Source organism: Miniopterus natalensis, chromosome 10 (assembly GCF_054644295.1).
Source record: "Miniopterus natalensis isolate mMinNat1 chromosome 10, mMinNat1.hap1, whole genome shotgun sequence".
Lineage (NCBI taxonomy): Eukaryota > Metazoa > Chordata > Mammalia > Chiroptera > Miniopteridae > Miniopterus > Miniopterus natalensis.
The window spans coordinates 60,714,209-60,736,281 of NC_142090.1; the positions used below are offsets into that span (position 1 = coordinate 60,714,209).

The 22,073-nt window shown below is 35.8% G+C and overlaps 1 non-coding gene across 1 annotated transcript; it reads left to right on the forward strand.

Annotated features, from left to right (window-relative positions):
• Positions 1 to 1,114: 1,114 nt before the first annotated feature.
• On the forward strand, positions 1,115 to 1,220 carry LOC148092276 (U6 spliceosomal RNA). Its single transcript, XR_015715245.1, has one exon. It is a non-coding gene; the product is annotated as a U6 spliceosomal RNA (small nuclear RNA).
• The last annotated feature ends 20,853 nt before the right edge of the window (positions 1,221 to 22,073 follow it).

Here is a 22,073-nt window from a genome sequence, read left to right on the forward strand (position 1 = left end):
ACACTCCAAGTTTTAAATATCATTTTATCCATTTTTGTATATTATACAATAAAAAAGTGAAGTTGAGTAAAATGTTTTTATATTAGCATTTCAACAAAGAACATAATATTATAATTTTAACATAAAATATTTAAAATTTTAATGTCTAATAATTTTTAAAATATATAAGGATAAATTTATATTCCTTCCTATTCAGTAAAAAATGTGTTTAATTTCCTTGAATTAATGATGTAAACCAAAGCTTACTTTGTAAAAATAATTTTTAAAAGGAAATGTTTTATTTGGGGACTGAATATATATTTGAAATCTATATTAATGTATAATTAAACATTATGCACCAACAAAAGCAGAAATGCCTTTCATGACCTTGCAATTTTAGCATATTCTTGAGAAACTCCACTAGTTTGTTTAACTAAATTTTTATTCACTGATGAAGCAAAATCGGTGTTTGGAGGCTCTTTCTGAAGCTATTTCAACAAATAATTGCTTTGTAGTATAGTAATTATTTTACAATACAAGATTACACGTTTTCTTGTTTTTTAACATAAGTTTTTAAAGTCCTTCTCTTGAAGAACTATTTAAGAATATAGCTTCTGATCTGGTGAGGAATAGTTTTTATATTGTAACCTCCAAAGAAGCAGAACTGCCTGATTCATAGTGTGACTAATTGATGAGAGTGACTGATGACAGTAACTAACAATATTGAAATTGAGGAGAGTAATTTCCTCCATTTGGGTATTACATGACTCTTTCATAAAACAATTTAATCTATATTTTACCACGGATTAGATTGTGTTATGGACAATGAAGAGATTAACAAATCACTTGAGCCTGTCAATTTATTTTGTATGATGTATAATCTCAGAAAATTTTATATGAACAACATTTTACCTGTAGAAAAGTATCCTCTTATTTGACAATTTTCCCCATGCATTTCTTACAATAGTGATGAGCTAATTCAGAAATATAAATTATATCAAGGCAACCTAAAATATTTCTGGCCTCTCTCTTTTTTATAAGATAAATAAATGTACAAATAGTTGTGATTTTCTAAGGCAGTCTTTGAGAAATCTTGAAGATTATTTTAATTTTAATCTTAAAAGACATCTATCTAGTGCTCATTTTGGCAACACATATACTAAAATTGGAATTCTATAGAAAATATTAGCATGGCTCCTGCACAAGTATGACGCGCAAATTGTAAAGAGTTCTTTGTTTTTTTCAGCAAATGATACTACAAACATTGAATATTCACATGCGAAAGAATAAAGTTGGATTTTTACTTTATACCATAGACAAAAGATTAACTTAAAGTGAATTAGAGACCTAAACATAAGAGCTAAAATTATAAAACTCTTAATAGAAAACATATAAAAAAGCTTTGTAACATTGGATTTGACAATGATTTCTTGACTATGACACCAAAAGCACAGGGAACAAAAGAAGAAAAAAAAGATAAATTGGACTACATCAAAATTTTAAACTTTTGTGTCTCAAAGGACACTATCAATAGAATGAATAGGAAACCCATGAAATGAGAGAAAATATTTGCAAACCATATATCTGATGAGGGATTAATATTCAGAACATGTGAAGAATTTCTACTACTCAACAAAAAATATACAACCAGATTTGAAATGGGCAAAGACTTGAACAAACAATTCTCCAAAGAAGATAAACAAATGGGCAATAAGAACATGAAAAAAATGTTCAAATCACTAATCATTAGAGAAATATAAATCAAAACCACAATAAGATGTCATTTCACAACTATTAGGATAGCTATTATAAAAAAAACAGAAACTAACAAGTATTGGCAAGAATGTAGAGAAGCGAATCCTTACCATTGCTGGTACAAATCTAAAATGGTACAGCCACTATGGAAACCGGTATGGCAGTTTTTTAAAAGAAATTAAACACAGAACTACCGTATGACCCAGCAATTCCACTTCTGGGTATACACAGACCAAAGATTTGAAAGCAGGATCTCAAAGAGATATTTGTACACCTGTATTCATAGCAGCATTATTCACGATAGCCAAAGGGTGAAAGCAATCCAAGTGCCCATCGAAGGATAAGGGTCTAAACAAAATGAGTATATACAGACAATGAAATATATTATTCAGCCTTTAAAAGAAGACATTTCTGACATATGCCAAAATGTGGGTGAAACTCGAAGACCTTCTAGGTGAGAGAAACCAGTCCCGATAGGATAACTACTCTATGATTCCACTTACATGAGGTACCTAATATAGTCAAATTATAGAGACAGAAAATGGAATGGTGGTTTCCAGTGACCAGGGAGGGGGAGGAATGGGGAGCTATAGTTTAATGGAGTTTTAGTTGGAGAAGATGAAAAGTTCAGGAGATGTGTGGTCATGATGTCTGCACAATAATGTGAATGTACTTATTGTATTTAATGCGACAGAACTGTACACTTTAAAATAGTTAAAATGGTAAATTATATGTTATGTATATCTTACCACAATAAAAAATGAAGACGACATCCTAAAAATTTTACTTTTCTGAACTTAGGATCTGATGTTGAGGAAGCAAAATAAAGAATTATCAGGAAAGATTTGGTCATTTGAGTGAGACAGGAGCACAAGTCCCTGGGAACAGTGATGAGTTATAGCCTAACATAAATCCAAGTGACAACATATTTTACAATAAAAATAGAAGAAGATAACAAAATTGGAAGGAACCTTAGCTGTTCAGAAGAGTGAACTTAACAAATAATCAAGAACATAATACAGACAGCAGAGGGAGTTTCCAAGACAACGTCAGATTGAGTGGATGCTACACTGACACTCTCCCAGGACCAAACAGGAATTAAAACTAAAATATAGAAACACCACCCTGAATAATCAACTGAAGATGAGCTGGAGAGCACCCTCATGACCAAGGACATAAAGTGGAGACAGCATAGAGACTGGTAGGAAGTGTGGAAGTGTGAGAGGGCTGGCTGGGCTCCCACAGGCAGCAGCTGAAGGTCCCGAGAGATATCTCAGCTGTGGGGGTTCCCACTGAGAACTCTGGGGTCTAAACCCCAAGCTGGGCTTCCCAGCCCAGAGCACCAGAACTGAGAACAGGTGCTCACATAACAACTGGCTGTGAAAAGCAGCAGGGTTTCTGTCTGCCAGGGAGAAACAACTGGAAATGCAGGCACCCTCTTAAAGGGCCAATGCACAAAGTTTTGTGTGTAGCCACTCACCTTGGGCTCCGGTGGAGGGAGGGCAGAGTGGACTAGAGCTGTTTGAAGAGGATCCAGAGGTGCTGGATTGGGGGATGGAGCTCAGAGGGCAACCATCTGGATTCCTGTTCTGAGTCATCCCCCCAAACAGCAGAGGACATCTTTCTCAGGCAGACATTTACTGTCCAAGCAGCTTTTGCCTGGGGGGAAAGCAATTGCCCCACCCTGTTCGAAAACCTCTCCCCCCACTCTGTGGAGTTTCTACAGTCTGAGGCTCATTAAGAGACTGAATAACAATTAGCCTCTGGGTGCCTTGAGTCTTTGCCTGATTTGCTTCTGGACCCAGGGCTTGGAAAAGCAGAACTTGATGCACAACTTGCTCTTTCTAAACGCACCAAGCCCTAAAAAAGGGAACCACAAGCTGTGGAGTGTGGAAAGCTTCAAGCGGTACTCAAGGCCAATCACAAACAATGTCTGACATTGGCCTGCACCAGAGGCCCCCCAAAAGCCTGGGGGTCCTAGCAGATCTACCTAATACATGGAAACAAATCCAAAAAGGAAGCCAAAATGGGGAGACAAAGAATCAAGCCCCAAATGAAAGAACAAAAGAATTCTAGACAAGAAGACCTAAATGAAATGGAGATGAACAATCTATCAGATCTAGAGTTCAGAATACTGATCATAAGAATCCTCAAAGGCATGAGAGAAGAAATGGAAACTATGAAGGACATTAAAAATGACATAGTAGAAATTAAAAAAACATTGGAAGGAATAAACAGCAGATTAGGGAAAGCTGAGGATCGGATAAGCCAATTAGAAGATGGTAGAAGAAATCATTCAATCAGAAAGCATAAAAGAAAAAACAATTAAAAAACAGGAGGACAGTTGAAGGGAGCTGTGGGACAACATGAAACATAACAATATTTGCATCATAGGAGTACTAGAGGATATAGAAAGTAAGCAAGGGTTAGAAAACCTGTTTGTGGAAATAATAGCAATAAAGGATATTAACAAATCTTCATAAATAAGCCCATCAAAATTAAGCAAATTTAGCCAAAATTTTAACATATTTCATCTTTTCTCTTTCACATTCAGATATTATAAAGTATGGCAAGTAAAATTCACTTTCCTTAAATCTCCTACAACTTGCTATATACACTCAAGTTTTGCCCTTTCCTATGTTCTTTAAAATTCTGGAACAAACTGAGCTTTACTCTAGAAGAAATCTATTCTTATTTTTTTCCTTGAAAAACATGCCAGGCTATTTCTCATGATTGTCAAGGGCTGTATTTCTCTTCTCATTTTGTGTGATTTCATTTTTTTCTTAATTAGATGAAATAAGATTTGTTATGTGACCCATTGTATGGTCTATTTCGAGATGTTCCATGATCAACATATATCTATTTTTATCCCAGGTAATATTTCCTTGCTTTGAGGTCTACATTATATGATATTAAAGTAGACATGCCAGGTTTCTTTTTATTAATGTGTATGTGTACCTTTTTAATCATTTTAACCTATCAAAGATAGAGTAATGAATTGCAAAGCAGCATGGGGAAATGTATCTTGATTGGCAATGATATCATAAGAGATATATATCTATTAAAACTCATCAAATTGTACCCTTGAATTGCATCCAGTTTTTGGTACGAAAATTATACCTCAATAAGGCTGAGTAAAGACAGAATATAATAATAAAAAAAGATCTAGTAACTCTCCAATATTTGGAAATAAACACACATCTAAATAAACGATGGGTTAAAAAAGAAATCATATTGAAAACCTAAAATATTTCAACTGAATAATAATGAAAATACTTCATTTAAAAGTATGCAGGGTGCAACTAGAGCAAAGTTTAGAGAGGAATTTATAGTTATAAATGTTTATATTAGACATAAAGAAACATTTAACAATATTGATCTAAGGTTCTACCACAGGAACCTAAAAACAAAAACTAAGTCCAAAGTAAGTCAAAAGAAAGAAACAATAAAGATCAGAGGAGAAATCAATAAAATTGAAAATGATCAACTAATAGAGAAAATTAACAAAGCAAAAATTTGTTCTTTAAAATATTAATACAATTGAAAAATCCCTGATAGGAGTCATGCTGTTTGTTCTCTTCTGGAACATGTGCACACTTACCAAAGAAATTTAGATACCTCCATGTTCTAGATAATAATATTTTTTGCCCTGAATATTATCAAAACAACTATGGATATTAGTCTTTACTAATATTAGGTAAGATTTTGAAATGTAAACAGTGAAGGGAAGGGAAGGACATTCTTAGTTATCCATGCAAAGACATCAAATTATGAACAAGCATGTTATGTTCACAGTTTATGAAAAAATATCCAAAACTTGGAAATAAAGCCAAGAGAGTACAGTATATATTTTCAATGTGATACTGGATGATTATTTAATAAAAACATCTAAGGATTATTTAATTCTGTAAGAAAATTAAACTGGCACTTTTACCTGTGCCTTACCATTCTCTTTAGTATTTGATTAGCGCCCAGACTCTGTGAAATTCATGTTATCTTGTGTGACAGAAAATTAACTCCCAGAGTTATGTTGGGTTTTTGTTTGTTTTTTACTGTGAAGTAACCAGTTTTGTATCTAAACTAGCAATCTTATTCGAACATCACTCAAGTGCCTGTAAATAAATAGTTCCTCAAAATGTCTTTTAAATTAGCTTTATCTTACTTGCTAATGTTAGGAGACAATTTTCCATGGGTCTCTCACATTTCTGTGTGTCTTGTGAGCAGAGATCCTAACCGCCTTTGTTTCGAATTATCTTGTCAGGAATGTTTGTGTAGCAGAGCCTTGGAGGATAGAGTATTTGCTTCTACAGCAAAGCTCAGGTTTGCTTAGAGCCTTGGAAGATAAAGATGGGTCTGCCTCCTGAGGATGGGGAGGGTGGAGGTCAGGCATGCTTAGAGTGTATTACGTAAGCTCAGAGTTCCTTACCTAGAACACAACCCACTGCATGTACAGGTGTCGCCTGTCCTCCTTTATATTACTGTGTGCAAACTGTGGTTTGAAGAACTGGCCCAAAATATGCTTGTGCTCCTGCTGCTGGCTGTGCCATGAGTGATGCATTTCTTTTTGTCTCTGACACAGGCACCTTGTGTCTTTTGCCAGCATCCATGAGTCTGTGGCAGGTAATTTTTTAGCTTGCAAGTAGGGTAAAACCTTAGATCCTTCCCAAGAATCCTTGGCAGATTCTTCATTATTTAAAAAGATGGACAAAATGTTTGAGTTGTGTTCGTTCTATATGTATATGAGAGCTGTTTCAATTCTTTGAAAATTGTATTTTAACATGTTGATAGGTCATTCCCTGAGATACTCCAGTGGATTTATTTGCTGCATTCAATAGAACAGCATAGGGCAAGAAGTGAAATTTAATGAGCTGCTAAGCTGAGCTTGACTTTTGTTGGTTCATGCAGTGATTTCCAATCAACTGGAAATTTACCTTTGCTGACTGTTTCCCTAGTTTTCTCCCTTTCTTTTTTTCTCCCTCCTGCTTTTTGTTTTCTTTCTCGAACCTTCGTCAGGTCTGTTAGTCTATGTTTTGTCTGAGTGTATGGACTAAGTCGTTTTCTACAATCAAGAGCAAGGATGAATGGTCTAGGAGGGTGGTCTTGACAGCATGATCAGTTGAGCACCTTGTGTGTATAAGAAGTCTATGTGTGTGTGGCTAATTGATTGCAATAATGATTGGTAATCTATTTGTATGGTTTTGCCATTTAGGGATCTCTGTAAGGGTGATGGGGATCTGTTCTTTGTCATGTAAGACACAACAGAGAATCTGGCTTGTTTTTCCTGTTTGACTATTTGTGAACTATCAATTAAGAAAATATTTGTCCATAGGAAAGGAGAATAGCCCTTTGATATCTGAACTGTGGAGTTCTGTGTTCTGTGTTTACTTTTAGTTGTGGCTGAGGCTATAGAACTAAAGCTGCAAGCTCTCTGTGTGTTTTTTTGTGATTGAGAAAAGTTTTTAGCTCTTTTTGGGTGATTTCAAATATTTTCCATCTCCAGAGGAACTTTTCAAGACAGCTCTCATTACATATTCATTTAGACACATCTTTTTTTTTTTAATTTTTAAAATTTGGGGGAACAGAGATAACTTACTGGATCCATGGAACTAATGTAGTAAATCTTAAACATTTAAAATATAAATGTTTAGTATTTAGTATTTACTAAATTAGACTGTAAAGTCTTACAGAAGAAAAGAACTCTGTTCTGACTGGTTTATATAACTTAGATTATTACATAAACTAAAATTCCCAGAATTTCTAGAGATTAAAGAAACTAAATTTGAACTAAGTTTCTTAAAACTTAGTTCAGAAGCATTTCTATATAAAAATCCAAATTCACATTTTCAAAGATGAAAATCTTAGACAAATCAAACTGGATTCATAATTTTGGTTTAAACCAGAGTTTCTCTACTTTAACACTGCTGACATTTTGGGCCAAAAATTCAGACTTTAAAAGATTAAACTTTTTCAAGACAGCTCTCATTATATACTCATTTAAACACTTTTTAAAAAATTTTTTTAAATTTGGGGGAACAGAGGTAACTTACTGGATCCATGGAACTAACATAGTAAATCTTAAACATTTAAAATATAAAAAATTAAACTCATTTTGTACTAACAAAAATATTTTGATAAAATTTTTTACACGTTAATAAAATTAGTAAAAAGTGTTGATTTTAAGCTACAATTAAATTACTCTAATTTGCCAGAGTATTGTCTATTTAAGAAAAATATTTTTTCCTAATTTTCAAATATAAATAAATCTCTGTAATAAAATATCAAAAATTCTAAAGACTGGAATTTTGCCAAAAGTTCTCTGTATTGAGTTTTTCTTTCAAGTAGGAACCATGTCCATTACTTAAACTCACAGTTAACTTTTCTTCCAAGTTTCACTCTTGGCAAGAAAAAATGTACAAAAGAAGCACAAACAATGTAATATTTCCTCCCTTCCTTTTTTTATCTTGGGAATCCTTGACTTTATATCTGCACTAGATATTCCTGGAATTTACACATAATGACAGAGAAATGTTCATGAACAAATTAATTTCCAAAGAGAAGGGAACAAAAGTGGAAAGAAAAAAGGAAAGAAAAAGCAACAAGAAGCCAGTTTAAGACAGATATAAAATTATCACTGTAAAAGGCTAATTGCCTAAATTCTAAAGGAGGAGAAGAGTTAGATGAAAGAAACCCTATTTTTACACATACACATACTGGAGGAAAAACATTACAGTTTATTTAAACAACATTTAGGGCCTTTAACAATTCCATCAAACCTTATGATTAAAAAATTAGTACTTCATACTCACCGAAGAAGGAAAATTTGAGGGGTTAGCTTATGTTAAAAAGTAATTTCTCATTTGGACATACAAGTCTGAGAATCTCCTCCCAAGGTTTTCTTCCCATTTGTTCTCATTTGTCCCTCAAGTAAAATGGCATATCTTGTTCATTTCAGAAATAGCCCAGAGTGGTCAGTCACTCTAAATTCTCCTTGAGAAGAAGGTACATGAAGGAAAGCATGAAGGCACACATGTGTGGCCCAGAGTGTCAGCGAAGACCCAGTGAGAACTGAAACACTGGGAAAGAATCTGCCCAATCAGCAAGTCTCACAGCCTTGAGACTTTCAGCTCCAAGCAAAAGAAGCTAAATGAAGCAATTATCAAAGAAACAAAGGCAAGGCTGAGTAAGGTCTTACTGGGTGTGGATACATGGCCCAAGGCAGAATTGGTGCTGCTAAGCATGCAGGTCTGATGAGACCCGAATTTGTCAGTCCCAATAAGAATTGCTTATCCAAATGAGCAAAGTATTTACCTGGATAAAATTGGTTTGCAGAACAAATAGTAAAATTTACAGATTTATAGTCATATTCCTGGGCCACAGTTCTCTGGAATAAGCAGTTGTGTCACGATGGCACAGGTGGTCTGAGTTCTTAGAACCTTTCTAGTCTCTGACCTCTACTACAGCTTGTCCGGTGTTGTACCTGGAAGGCGTGATTGTCTTAGGATCATTTCCCAGGTGAAAATCAATATTTTTTAGAGGAAAAATTTCCTTCTGTTTCCTTAGAATATACTCTTTCTTTAGAATATTATCCTTTTATTGATTTGGTAAATTTCTGTTTTCATTTTCTTGCAAATAATAGTTTAGAGTTAAAGGAGGTTTTACCAGGGTTTGGCTCTTAGATTCTTTCAGGCTTTCTGGGTTCACTTCTTTAACTTGTTCCCACTCGCATCTAGCAAGGCTTCATCAAACTTCTAAGGCTAATAATCTCTTTTGACTTTAATATTTTACAGCTATTTCCATTTTGACCCTTTTGTAAAGCAAACAATGTGGACATTTTCCTTCTTCCATGACTAGTCAAATAAAAAATAAGATTATAAATGACAGAATGACTGGTCATTTGGTAATACCAGGTATTTTGTTATTTTAGACTAGAGCAAAAATGTCCATGTCAATCAATGGTAATGCAGTAAAGCAGTGTGAATGGAAGCCTGAAATACATATTTTACAGCTCGCATTTACTGAAACAGAAAAACTAAAAGCTAAATTTGACTCACTAAATTTTAGAAACATTTCTATAACCCACCCCAAAGAGCTTTTTAACTTGACAAGCCGGCAGACATACAGGCAATACAAATACATAAAGCCAATGATCATACTGCATGTACAAGTGTCAACAGAAAGATCTTAAAAGTCAAGAGTGCAAAAACCAGACAAAGTCATGGGGATGCCTGGAATTTAATTAGGTATCTTCTAATAGTTATAAAAGTTATAGTCCTAGGAGATAGAAAGAAAGAACATGAATAGAATGTAAGATTTGGTCAAGTCCAAAGATTTTTGAAGGTAGACAAGAAGGTACTAAAATACCTTAGGAGACAAAGAAATGAAAATCCAACTGAGATAATGAAGGAAGTAGCAATAATCTTGGTGTGGGCTGGACACTTCTTTCAAATGACAAAGGCAGGCATATCCTGATTAATGTCAATAAACTGTTCCTGACCATCAGCACTTACGCAAACAATTGTTAACAGAAGCCTGTGTCAATTATTTTAACTAACAAAACTTTTAATAGTTACCCATTGTTGGGGCTGAAAAAGGTACTTTTACTCCCACCTTCTAAATTCTTCTAGCTGGGTTAATAATGGAATTAACAGAGAAAGATTAACAAGAGAAAATCAAGTTTTAATATGTGTCTATGGGGAATTTACATAAGCAATGAAAAATTCCCAACACAGTGAAGTAAAATTTGGACAAAGGAGAAAAGGGGGATAAGGGTCTGAGATTGCGAAGGAAGTAGGCAATTTACAGGTAGTTGAGGAAGAGCGGAATATACACGGCAGGTGAATTTCTGCTGGGCAACCCAGAAACCCACGATAATGTGTGAACAGGTCCCTGCCTGACACCCTCCCACCCACCATACTCAATTCAAAGGAGACTGCTAAGACGAACGTCCTAAGATTTCCTTCCTGGAGTAGGTCTTTCCTCTGAATCTCTTAGGAAGGAAAGGGGAGAGGATCAAAGGTTCTTTCTGGGTCTTTGGTTTCTAATAACCAGCTTAAAGTCAATATCTTAACAGGCAGCTTTAAGGTGGCACAACGTTGGTTCCCTTTGCCATCAATTCGATGCCTCCAACCAATTTCTTAAAATATAGAAAACAATTGGATCTGAGAAACAGACCAATGTTGGGATGTGATATTATTATTACTGCATACAATATTCCTGCATACATAGTGTAATGCTGCAATGCCTCTCTGTACACTATGGACATCATAAAGTCACCTCTCCTTTATTGAAATGATAGTATGCTTGCCAAGGCTTCTCACTGATTCTGTCATTCTGTCAATTATATTTGGATCACAACTTGAGGAAATTACCTTTTCATCACTCTGGTAAAAAATATTGCATTGAGCTTTGGGGACATAAATATACATTTCCGCCATATAAACACCAACCTAAAATCTTGTTTTGAGAAATAAATATGTTTTATGAAGTTAGGAGTATTAAAATCCAAGAGGCATCCTAGTGGGAAAATCTTCACTGAGGAGAGGATCAGCAGTTTATGCCTATACTAGAAAATTTGTAACTTATTTGTGACTTGAATTCATGAACATGAACCTTGTGAAACGCTTCTCCATCCCCTCTTTAAAAGTATAGTGATTATAGCAATGACTTAGTTTGAGACCCTCACTATTGTCATCAAGAGTCATTCTAGAATTCTGCCTTAACAAAGAACAAAATTCTGATTCACTACAACATGAATGGACCTTTAGGACACTATGCTAAGTGAAATAAGCAATCACATAAAGACAAACACTGGATGAAGCCACTTACATGAGGAATCTAGAGTAGTCAAATTCATAGAAAGAGAAATTAGAATGGTGGTTGTCAGGGGTTGGTGGGGAGGGGGAAATAGGGAATTGTTATTTAATGGATATTAGAAAATTTTTTTGTATGACATAATTATTTATTTAATGATTAAGCATCTTTTCACCCAGGAAAGATTAGGAGTATGTATAAAAATATTAAGAAAATAAAATACCTAATGTTAATATTTTGCGTTAAGGAATCTTGCGTATTTGCTACTATATTTTCCTATAATGCTTATTTGTCTTATTAGCCTTGCAGTTCCATTTTGTGAAGTATACTTGTGTAAATGTTTTAGGTTTGTGATATTAAATTCAATTCTTACAAATTTATGCACATTCTTGAAGACTTTAAGATAATTTGAGGTATTTCTAAGTTTCATCTATGAGATTAGTAAGAGTAGTCAGAAAGACTGTTTAAGTTATTCAATTGTACTGCTGAAAAGAAAAATTAAAAATTTAACATAAAATGTTAAATGGAAAAGGAAATTTAATAAGCTGAGATTTTAAAGGAATTTAATAAGGTTCTAAAATCCCCCTTAAAAGCAACTGTAAAAACTTCCTAGACTTTTTAGAGAATTCAAAGACTATAAGGTAAATTAAAAGTTTAAGAAAGTATCAAGCACATAAAATTTTCATTTATAAAGCAACCTAAGGAAACCTCTAAATGGTCATTTCTACACATAAAAGAAGAAAAGCTGTCCTTGAGGGCATCAAAAAACTCCGTTTCACACTGGCAATAATATTGAATGCAAGGAAGAAAATCAGAGCTAACTGCCACTAATATGGCATGAGCATGTCAGGTATCTCACAGAACAGAAATAGAACTAAATTCAGGGACTGTAGAAACCACAGCTGCAGCTGCAGATGTGAAGTCTTTTCCTTCCTATTTAAATTATCGAACCCTTCTTGGTAATTTTTAACCTCAAAGTCTTTACTCAGTTCTTTTATTCATTAACTGCCTCACCAGCTGGCAATTTGTGAGTTCCAGGGTTGGCCTGAACCTGTGGGGCCAAGACTACCAGGAGCCTTGGTAATGAGCAGCTTAATTCTCTCTTCCTCTCCGGGACAGAGTAACTTATAATTCTGCTCAGGTGCGAAAACAGTTTGAAACTGACGATGTCTCCAGTTCTCAAAGATTTTTCTCACAATCAAAAATAGATTTTCTTTTCTCTTTAAGTCATCGGCTAAGCACCCTGCTCGGTGACATGTACATTGAATAATTTGAGGGGAAGATAGTAAGGATGACCTGTGTGATACCATTTTAATGAGCCAGTCTCTGTCTAAGAAAGCTCTGGGCTGGGGGGAACCTAAGGTATATTTTCAAATGAGTCAATCAATTATTGATTACCCTCTATGTGTAAATGACTGTGTTAGTATTACCAACAATTTAAAAGGATAACAAAAGGAAGAGCCTTGGACTTCAAAGTGTTTCTGACAGCCTTTTTGGAATATGGAACACTTCTGGGCAGGCAAGGCCAGGGCAACCTGCTGCAGACATATGTCAGCTTCAGGGCACCAGGTCACACAGCAGGAGATCAGGAAAGGAAATGAAAACCAGAAGTTGGCTATAAAAATGAAATTGCCTCTAAAGAAATCCTCAGACCAGTGGTCCAATGGAACATGTCTAGCAGAGACTAGAGAAACCTATCCAAAATTATACTCCTTACTATCCACAAAGCTTGGTCTAACTATCAACTCAATGAAGACTTTCAAATTTAAAAAAGTCGCTGCCCTCCTAGAAAGATTAAAAATACAAACAGACAATGCCAGAGCATATAGGGTGTCCCAAAAATGTATACACACACTTTGAATAATTGTAAAGGCGGTGTTTATTAGAATACGTTTCATTTTCAAAACTGGGCTATCAGCTGTTAAAGTGTGTGTGTGTGTGTGTATATATATATATATATATATATATATATATATATATATATATGTTTTGGGGGGGCAACACCCTGTCTATGATGATACAGCTCAGTCCCACAACCCTTGCAGCCCAGAACCATCAGGACTTGGTCAATGATTGCCAGCTTCTTCTAATTTTTACCCCAGCTTCCAGCTCAGGACCAACCAGAGAAAGGCAAATATTTGATAGCTGGCCAACCTCCAGCCTCCCCATGCCAAGAACCTCCAATCAGACCATACATGAGGCTTACTTCCCCTCACCCTCCTCCACAACCACCACTATAAAACTTCCATGCTAGTCTTGGAGTCTCTGCCAAAAGCCATTGGTAGTGGCTGCCTTTTAAAAGTCTCATTTGGGTGGTACTCATTGATTTCCACAGTTTTACTGAAGGCCTCACCTAGGCAGGTCTGCGCTGCCTGTTGCATGGACCCCAGGCTTCAACCAGTTGCAGTAGCCACGGACGCTCGCGGTGTCTAGTGCATGTGGCCTGTGGAGTGCTCTCTGGAGGGGTAAGTCAGCAGGAGGTCTGCACTTTGCTGTCTCCTCATTGAGTTCCTTGGCTTTTTATCTCTAGTTTGATAAGCAGACTTTGGGATCGATTCCCATTTGTTTGACATTCTTGGTGGAATCGGTTCATCTTTTCACCTCCTTTGCTGTGTTTTGCGCTTCTGTTTTTGGTTGTGCTGTCTGAAAGTGTTGTTTATTAAAAGGAGAATCACAGGTGAAAGCCCAGGCCTGGGCCTTGTAAGCCTGTTCCAGCCAACCTCACACACTCCCGAATCTTTGTTTTTACCAGAAAGATGTACATTTGGACAAACTCCTCTGAGAGTCACCAAAAACCATATGAGTTTCTCCTTCTGTCTTGACTTTTCGTCTTAAGAGCTTGACTTTGATCCAGAGAGACTGTTTGCTCTGGTTTTCCACCTGTAGGGTGGGAAGTTGGGAGGTGGGGGTTGCAGATTATTGGGTCTGCATTTGGAGGCCAACCTCCAGTTAGAGGCCCAAAATATGAGGTGCACAATCATCACGTTTCTACTGACCATTGCCAGCCCTCATGGAGTCATCTAGGCCTAAATACTTTCCTCCCTAGGAAAAGTTCCTTCTTATATATACTCTCATTACAATTCTAATTCATGCAGCTATCTTTCTAAATGGCATAACTTCACCAAGGATGATTTGGGCTTGAGAGACCACTCTGGAGAACATTTTACTTGAACAAAAGTGTTCATTTGAGAGGCAGGCCAGAAAAGAAAGGGGATAAGATTTCTTGGTCCTAATGGGTAGCATTTTTTGGTTAGTGTGCAGAGACCTCTAAATGAAATTCTGAATAAAAAGTTGTTTCACTAAAAGAGTCTTCAACCAGCCCTGGGCCCAGTGGCTCAGTTAGTTGAAATGTCGTCTCATGCACCAAAAGGTTGGGGTTCGATTTCCGGTCAGGGTACATACCCAGGTTGCCAGTTCCATCCTTGGTAGGGGTGGGTATGGGAGGCAATCAATTTCTGTTTCTCTCATATCAATGTTTCTCTCTCTCTTTCTCCCTCTTCCTCTCTCTTTAAAAAACAACATCAAAAAAATAAAACCAATAAAAACATATCCTTGACCCAGGATTTAAAATATGTCTTCAACCAAAACCAAACTTACGCTAAAACAAACAAGGCTCATTTCCATCAGTCTTCCCCCTTTTTTCCCTCTACTTTCCTGCTTACACCCGGCACCTTTTTCTTCCCTGACCCTCTGATCTCACTTCTTCTGCATCCCTATGGACTCTCCCTCTTTCCCTGTTCAGTTACTCTTGCTTTTGCCAATGACTCTCCAAAGACCTGGAAATACCACTTCCCTCTAAAGATCCATTTCTCCCATGAGCCAGGTATTCAGGCAACTGTAGAATTTAAACCTTTGACTCTAGGTTAATTAAAAACTGTAATTAAAGATTTCCCTAAACCCAGGCAAGACCAGCAGCTATTCATAAATGAATTTAGAATTCTGGGTATATAGTTACCTAGCGTTACCTGGCTTATATCATTTTGTACACATGTTGGTCAGATCCTCAGACACCAAATCCTGGATGGCAAGAGTTGATTGGATCAACTCAGAAAGAAACCTACAAGATCCCTATGTTGACAGTAAATCTGAAAAAGGCTCAAAAAAGAGGCCAAAGTCTCCTAAAAGTCATGCTCGAAACATTTTCAATAAGAATTGATTGGACCATAATTAAATTACAGTAACAGAAAAGATGAAACTATATGAATAAGTCCTCAATCAAGATTTAAAACATCTAATTTCTCTTGTGATTCAGTTCTGATATAATGTGTAGATGATGCCACGCTTTGTTCAGAGAACAAAGAAGTCTGTAGAAAAGATTTCATTTATTTGTTCTCAGCCACAGCAAAATGAGACATAAAGTTTCAAAAGATGTTACAGTTTTGCCCAAATACTGCCCATTATTTAGTGCATGACCTAATTCAGAAGAGAAAAACACTCTCTCCTATAGGCCAAGGACGATCCAAATTTATCCTACTCCAGTTGTAAAATGATGATTGAGAGGATTTCTGAGTTTAACTGGATATTGCAGACATTCGGGGCCCAGTCTTTCCAAGCTTATAAATTATAAATTGAAGATCTTACAGTGCAGTTGACTATAGAGATGACTGAACAATTCTCAACTGGTGAAGATCTGGATCCCTAGCCTTCCCTGAATTGCTCAACCTCTCACAAGTGAGAGAACGACCCAAGGGGTGGGGGTGGGGGACTAGAGACTAAATATATAAACTCTCAATGGCCAGACCATATGTACAGTCCAGCTCTGATGCACAACAGCTGCTGTAACCAGCCAGAAGGATCCGAACTTGGTCAGTGACTTCCAGTTTCCCTAAGTTTTGCCCTGGCTTCCAACTCCAGATGAACCAGAAAAAGCTAAATAATCTCCCCCAAACCAATCACATAGGATGCCCTATTTCTAGTTATCCCTTTTTTCCCCACTGCAGAGCCTGTGCACTCCCCTCTCTGACTTTGAGTCTCTGCCAAAGGCTAGTGATGGAGGCTGACTGGCTTGCTATAGCAAGCTCTGAATAAATGAGCCCTGTCTGGTCTCACTTAGGTTGTCTTTGTTTATTTCTACATCTTCCACTTAGCATTTTCCCATTTGAGAAATTTTGATTTCTATTTATAAGTTCCTAGCACCATTAATCATACCCAGAGCCAGTATAAAGATTATGTTACTTCATTCTGAATTACGGAGTCAACACATCTGAGTAAAAATGCCATTTTGTCTTATTCTAAAGAAATATATAGACATATCATTCATCTATGCCCAAAGCTACATGGTAACTGTCAGTTTATCCCAAATGATGGAAGTGTCAATTCAAAGGTTTTTGGAGTCAAGCTGACCCATCCATGCTTGACTATCTCTTTAATAAAACCAGATTATGTTCATCTCACTCCCCAAACAGACCTCTGAAAATTAACCCTATAACCATATATATGGATCCTGAGTAGTAAATTTCCAGTGACTTCAGTTCTCTCCACTGGCAGAGATTAGGAGGGCTGCTGGTAAGAAGATACGTTTGGGGAACACATTTTTTTAGTCATGTAGTTTTATAGAATTGTCAAAATTATACTCAGTAAAATACCAGCCAACCCTGCAGAAAGCTAACATATTATCTGCACCAATGTCGTAGAAAAATTATCAAAAAATCAGAAATAGACAAAAGTGAGTACTAGGTATTCTTTAAGCACAGTGCTGGGCTTGGAGCTTTGATTAACTTCCTGTTCCCTACATTGTTTTATAACTCAGTAGGGACAGAAGTTAACATGCAGATTTTTGTTCAGTTGAGAGGCAAATAACTTCTACCCTGTATCCTTCATAGACCTGTACAATATGAACCAGTTTAGTATCTACCCCAGAAATCTAATGCTAAGGTTCTTTTATTAAATTACCTACAGATTCCTGGCTCCTCAAATGCTCCCTGGACTAGTTTTAACATTTTACTAATTCCCTCATTAGTTAAGGAGTTGAATAAAATCTTTGACATATGTTCATTTGATAATTTCATGAGAGACATGGTTTTACCTTTTTGAAAATGATACTTTAACCATTAAAATTTTAATCTCTTAACAAAAGATAGCATATGACTAATTTCCTTAAGTATTTTAATATGATAATACGTACCCTAATATTGAATCAGCCTTGCATTCCTGGGATATAATATATATATGTGATACTGTGGTGCCAAATTTGATTTGTTAATATGTGTATTTAGGATATTTGAATTTATAATTATTAACAAATAATTTTCAGGAAAAGGGAAAATCATGACATTTATACAAATATAAAAATAAACACATGTTATGAAGCCAGTGTGGCTCCATGGTTGAGAGTCGACCCATGAACCAGGAGGTCATGGTTCCATTCTCAGTCAGGGCACATGCCTGGGTTTCGGGCTCCATCCCCAGTAGGGGGTTTGCAGGAGGCAGCCCATTGATGATTCTCTCTAATCATTGATGTTTCTATCTCTCTCTCTCTCTCCTTCTCCCTTCTTCTCTCTGAAATCAATAAAATCATATTTAAAATAAATAAATAAATGTTAAAGAATTTATTTTCTTATCATATGAGAGAACCAAACAAATGTTATACCCAGTTCACTATAAAAGTTAAAATAGAAAAAATTATATGGGTTAAGGGAATATTGTGAGGAGCTGCAAACAGGTACAAAGCTGTTTTTTTCCCCAAAGGGAAGGAAATAAATTAAAATCATTACCAGACAAGACAGCATTTACATATTTATCAGTTCTCTAAATATAAAGAGAGATGTAAAATACCTCAAAGACAATGAACTGAGCTACAATATGATAAGCTGGAAGATACATGGTTTCTATTGAAACACAAAAATTTTTTAATGATATTCATCTGTAATTCAAATTATTAATGCAATCTTCATTGTATTTTAGTGTTGCAAAGGAAAGAATATACTTCTCCAACCCTTCCATCAAAGAAGAATTTCAAGACACACGAATGTCAGTGGAAATGGTGGAGTTCAAACATTCAGCAGCCTGCTTCTCCCAAGAAACATAAACAACAACAACTACAAAAACCTTGCAAGAACTTTCAGAATTGACCTTATAGGAACTCTGGAAAATAGTCAAAGGTTTGCAGCCACCAGGAAAAAGGCCTCAGATAGAAGGTAACATAGTTTTGTGACAGTTAATTGGCCTTGCCCTGCCCCTTTCCCCAGTACAGCAGCAGTCTTGAAGATAGTAACCTGTGTTCCTGGGAATTGTGTTTTTCTCATTTGACCTGTCCTTCGGTTCCTTGAGGGACTGAGGCAAGGGGCCTGCCTTTGTTTCACCTCACTTGGAATTCTCTCAAGGTGCAGAAATAGCTACATGGAGGATGTTCTTCTAAAACATCAAAAGTCAAAACAATGAGCTTCTGACACCTGGAGCAAAAATAACTGTTGGGACAAAGGATAGACATATAGAAAGCTGGGAATAAAAATTTGGAAAGTGAGAATATTTGGAGAATAAGAGCTTTGAAAAGCTCCCGCCTACAGTGGGGAACCTAGAAAGTCACACACATGCCCAGGGCAGGATGCCTGCTCAGAAAAGACCTGAGAAGAACATAACCTTTCACTTCTGGCTGATCTTTAGGTTCAATGAAAGCAGGAAGTGAAGGCTAAGTGAGAGTTGCGGAGAGACTGGCTAAGGAGTACCAATCTTCAAAGACCTGGAGCATATTGTTTTTCTCGTTTTTCTTTCCTCTTCTTTTATTATTATTATCATCATCATCGTTGTTATTATTTAGGGGGCTGAGAGAGGGCTCCAGGAGTTTAAGGAAATTTCTGTCAAGTATTTAACAAACAACTAAAGGAACAGAGACCTCATAAACACACATGACAAAGAATATAGTTTAATAGTTTACAAAAATAGTTCCGAAAAATCACTAAAACAAAACATTACAACCAACCCACAGCGAGCAAAAACAAAAAATCCTGGAGAGAGGGGAGAATTTAATTTTCTGAGTTACCACATCATAATTTTCAAAATGTAGTTTTTAACAAAATGTACAGTTGTCTTTTTTCCACAGGGGAGAAAAAAGAAATAAACAAAATCTGTCCCTGAGTAAACACAAACATCATACTGAAGTAGATAAAGATCTTAATGAATTGTCTTTCATATGCTCAAAGAGCTAAAGGAAACCATAGATTCAGAAATAAAATCAGGAAAATGCTATTTTGATAAATAGAAAATATCAACATAGATAGAAATTATAAATAGGGATCAAATAGCATATTTATAGCCAAAAAATACAATAACTGAATTGAAAGATTCACTGGAGGTATTCAATCAATACCAGATCTGACCAAGCAAAAGAAAGAATCAGAGAACTTAAAGATAAAATGAAATTATGTTGATAAGTATGAGGAACAGAAAGAAAAAAGAATAAAGAAAAATGAACAGACCTTTAGAGACTTGTGGGGCACCAGTAAGCTTATCAGCAAACATGTAATGGAATTTCCAGAAGATTTAGGTAAGAGAGAAAGGGACAGAAAGACTTTTGGAAGACTATTCAATACTTCAAGAAATAGTGGCAGAAAAATTTTCAGTTTAATAAAGACATGAATCTATAGATCCAAGGAAATTTTAAAAATGCTGTGATTGAGCAGCTTTTTAACTTTTAGTAGTCACTTGTGTTTTCTGTTAACTGCCTGCTCATTTTGTTCATTTTTCTAATATTTTTGTATATATGGTGATTTCTAAAAGACTATTAATTTTTATATATTTATTGTTAACCATTTATTAAATTCTCAAACTATCTGTAATAGTTTTCAAAGTTGAGTCTCTTGGGTTTTCTAGGTACAGATTCATAGAAACTATAAATAATAATGTTCTTGTTTCAATAATTGTGCTTATTCCTTGTACTTATTGCATTAGCTAGAATGTTTAGGAAAAATGGTGATGATAACAGATATTCCTGTTTTTTCTCTGGTTTTCATGGCAATGACTTTGGTGTTTTTCTATTTTGTATGATTTTTGTTTTTAGTGGTGTTTTCTTATAAAACCTCTTTTCATCTTTAAGGAATTTCTGTTCCTTTTTGCTTAGGGTTGTAATCAAGAAAGGCTGGTGAATTTTCCTAAAATTTCTAAAAGTCATCAGTTGATATCATCACATAACTTTGCTTTTTGTAATTGTAAATATTACATTGATAGATCACCTAACAATAATTGCCTTTCTAGTGTAAATCTTACTGCTCTTTGAGTAGAATCCAGACTTCTTCCCATGCTCTGCAGGATCTGGTTCTGACCTACCTCCAACATCTTTTGCATTTTCCCCCATGGCCCTTACTTACTACTATTTCTCCCCGCTGTCCTACCTTTTTACTCCCCAAGACCATTCAGCCATTTTTACCTACTGTTATATTTGCCAGGAATGCTCTCTCCCTGGTTCTTCGCATGTGAGGCCCAGTCGCAACCTGCAGACCTTGGTATCTCCCCAGACTAGATTTCCCTGACCAATCGATCTAAAGATGACTCTTCTGGGTATTCTCCTTCTCATAAATCAATTTCTTTTCTTTCCATCAGCTTTCTAAAACTATAATTATTATGTTATTTCTTTATGGTCTTTTCCAAGTTCAGTGAATTTTTTCCATAAAGAGCCAGGTAGTGAATATTTTAGACTTTGTGGTCCTTATGGTCTCTGTTACAACTACCAGATTCTGCCACTGTTGTGCAAAAGCAGTCATAGATAACACATAAAGGAATAGATGTGGCTGTGTTTCAATAAAACTTTACAAAACAGTCAGCAAGCTGGATTTGGCACCTAGGCTAGAGTTTGCCGATTCCTGGTCTATTATACCCCCTACCTCTCTAGCCTATGAGATGAAGAGATCCTGTAAATAGCATCCAGTGTTATATTCCTAATGCCTAGCAAATTACCTGGTCTAATGGTGTTCAATACTTCCTAAATAAATAAACATTTACATTACTGTAGTCCAGTTAGCTACCTTTAGTTAACTAATTCAATGGACTACCTTTCTTAGAAAACAATTTGAGCATCTAGTTTCATAAACGATGGCAGTTGTTTGTTTTCCTCTGAGTGCCATTGCTAGCAATTTGTGGTGTTACAAATATTTTGTGAACTTTTACTTACTTTCCTGTCGTCTGATTAGCTCATATAACGTAGGGTTTCTATTCCTGGGAAGTTAGAACTCAGATATAAAACTATACTGGACTATCATCTTTTTTATTCTAGATTTTTAACAAATGTTTCTTTATTTGTTCTGAATTTTCCAATTCTTCTTGTGTAATAATTAAAATTTATGTTTTAATAAAAAAGCTCCTATTTTTGCCAGATTTTCAATTATTTCTAGAAAGTGCCATATAATGCATTTATGAGAGATTGCAAAAATGGCCCTAACTCTTTGGAACTTTTCCCATCACCAAGAAATGGAATCGACTTCCTTATATTTTGAATTGGAGATGGCCTTATAATTTGCCTCAGCCAGTAGAACGTGACAGAAGTGATACTGTGAATTCCGAGCGTGTACCTCAAGAGCATATGTGTGCGTCTGCCCTTG